Genomic DNA, 2,910 nt, shown 5'->3' on the forward strand with positions numbered 1-2,910 from the left:
GTGGTTTTTGGTGCAGCGCTACCATTATGCCAACCCACACCCATCCTTACACATCAGTTGTTTTGTACACAAGGTGAACAGGTTTTTCAAAGGACTTAGTTAGTGTGAAACAGTGCAGTGTGAAAGCTAACCGCACCGGCTGAAAATATAACAAATGTTGCAAATTTCTCCTGCGCTACCAGGTGTGAGAACACCTGAAGACAGTTTGGAAAAGGAACAAAAAAAAAAACAAAAAAAACCCCTCAAAATATATTTTATCACATTTTATGGGGCTATTCGCTAAACATCTTTGTGCTCACCTGACAAGAATCCAGTCATTGACATGCCAGACAAACAAATGTGTAAACCATATTTCTTTATTAAAGATTAAGAAACTCCAAGCAGCATATTCATAAATAAAATAAGGATTTCCCTCAGAGATGGACTCGTGACAGACGGTCAGCTTTAACAGTTCGTGTCGTCATCTCGTTTCAGGGCGCTGGAGTTTGAACAGAAAATCCACCTCTGCGTATCTGACCAACCGTAACCTCGGGGTCTTCACTCAGTCGGGATGTGAAGCACAGATTGAAGGGCAAACCGAAACACAAGATCAACAACTGACACCGATAGAAAACATCAATGTGGAGTCTGTTTAAGTCGGGAGTTGAAAACCTTCTGGCGGATAAAAACACGTGGATCCACTTTGACCGATCCACTTTAGCACAGTGATATGCATCGTACACGTTCTGCCCTGCCGACTGAAGAAGTACCCACTTTTCAAATATTTAAAAATATTCATGGATATCTAATCAGCACAAACTATAACGAAATGAGTAAAAAGCTGAACATGACGAATCCCCTAATTTTCACTTGGTTCTGCCACTCGTCTCAGTCTGAGTTCAAAGAAGAGATAATGAGATGATGATGAAACTAAAAATGTTATTTTAGTTCTAAATCACCACAATAACCCTCTTGATTAACACCAGTTATGTTTGTACTACGAGGTTATCAGACTGTAGTTTAACACGTTTTACATTTTCCGGCACATGAATTTCTCATTTGGTCCTCGTCACACCTTAAAATTAGATTAATACCACCTCAGATTAACAACAACACATTTGGTAATCTAATAATTATTTAGAAAACAAACTAAATCATTAAAGTGCTGTGTGGAAGCTCTACGTTCACTCTTAGTTTATAGATTCACTTTAGACACCAATAACTTTGATTTCCTGTCTAATTTTGTGCCCCACTCTTCTTTCAATTCACCGAACTTCGTGCTTAGTCCACCTCTCTAAATGTCCCGCAATTATGTTTCAAACAGGATGAGGTCTAGACTTTGACTGAGCCACAGCAACAGCTTGATTCTTCTGTTTTGGCCATTCTCTTGTATTTTTGTCTTTGTTTGGCATCATTATACTGCTGACGACCATGCTTGAAACAGGCTTCAGCTGTCAGACAGATGGCCTTACATTTGACTCTAGATTGGTGCACAGCAGAGTTCATGGTTCAGCCATCAACCATGGCGTTCAGCCATGGACACTTCACACACTGTGAAGTGTCCAGAGCCTGTGGCTGTAAGACAAGTCCCACATCCCCTCCACCACAGTGCTGTTATGCAGTGTTTTGTTTCCTCTAAACATGGTGAAGTGAGCCATAGTGGAACATCTCTACTTTGGCCTGCTCTGTTCAAAGGAAAGTTGCAGATAGGCCTCGATTCCTTGATGTCTATTCTTGGGAACATGGTCAATTGTTCAAATGTTCTTTATTTTGGAACAATGTCTCTCTTGGTAGAATAATGGAATTCAACATTTGTAGTTGTGACCTAAATTACACCTGATTGCACTCCACTGCAAAGTCTGTGGGACGTATACATTTCGCTCAGGTCGGGTATGGGTCTCTGCGATAATCCCAGCCAGAGTTTAGGCTGCACCCAGATTGTACGAAGAATGTGGCAGGTCAAATCATGAATGGAAGAAGAAAGGTGACAGGGACGTAAAGCTTGTAAAGCTTGAGATACAGTGAAGAGAGATCTAGTGTTTTCCCCGTGTGAATAATTTGACTTTCAGGATACAAACATCTGTGTTGATATCCTAGTGAGAAATCCCTTGATTCTTTTTTTTCTATCCTCTCTCCCTTCCCTTCTTCATATGTATAAACCAGTGTCCCATCTAAAGAGCTACAGTGAAGAGTCAGTTGAGGTTGAGTTTAACTTATAGTGGACCCCCAGTATTCGTTAAGGGTAGGAAAATCCATTGATATTTGAGATCCCCTCTAAAAAAACCTTATAATTGTCTGTTTTATTATATCAAACACCAAATATACCTTAATATGCATTAATTCACACAGTGTAAATGATGTTAGCGCTACTGCAGAAACTAACATCTTCCGTATCTCTGCTCTTGGGAGTATGGCTAGTCAGCGTCAAGGGAAACAAACGGTGCTTCTGGATTGGCTGCCTTGCAGACTTCAACCAATAATTGTGCACCTTGGTAGTTCAGCTTCCTAATCTTTCTTCTAAATGTTTTGATAGTCCCTATGAAAACACTCACCAAGCGGGCAAAGTTTCCACAAGTAATTTGGAGTTTTACAGAATATACTGAACGGGGACTAGGCAGGAGTTCACTGTAGTTTAAATAAGAGGATGGGCTTGTCTGGGAGGCTGAAGTGGCTCATGTACACAGGCAGCTACATTAGTCATTTTAAGCAAAAATTGCTAATATTCTACGCTCCCTCCAAAATCTATTGAGAACAGGAGGGTTGGACATAGCTGTCCAGTATCGAGTGGTGGCATTCATCTTAGTTTAAGACCTGTTGAGGACTAAATCGTGTCTTAGACGCTCCTGAACTGATAAATGAACAAATTAAGTTTTTTTTTTTTCCCAAATTGTGAGTCGTCTTCAACGGTGCCTTCACACCACCGAGCTTGTT

This window comes from Poecilia mexicana, unplaced genomic scaffold (genome assembly GCF_051168715.1).
Source record: "Poecilia mexicana isolate PSO_F unplaced genomic scaffold, ASM5116871v1 scaffold_19, whole genome shotgun sequence".
NCBI classification, from domain to species: Eukaryota; Metazoa; Chordata; class Actinopteri; order Cyprinodontiformes; family Poeciliidae; genus Poecilia; species Poecilia mexicana.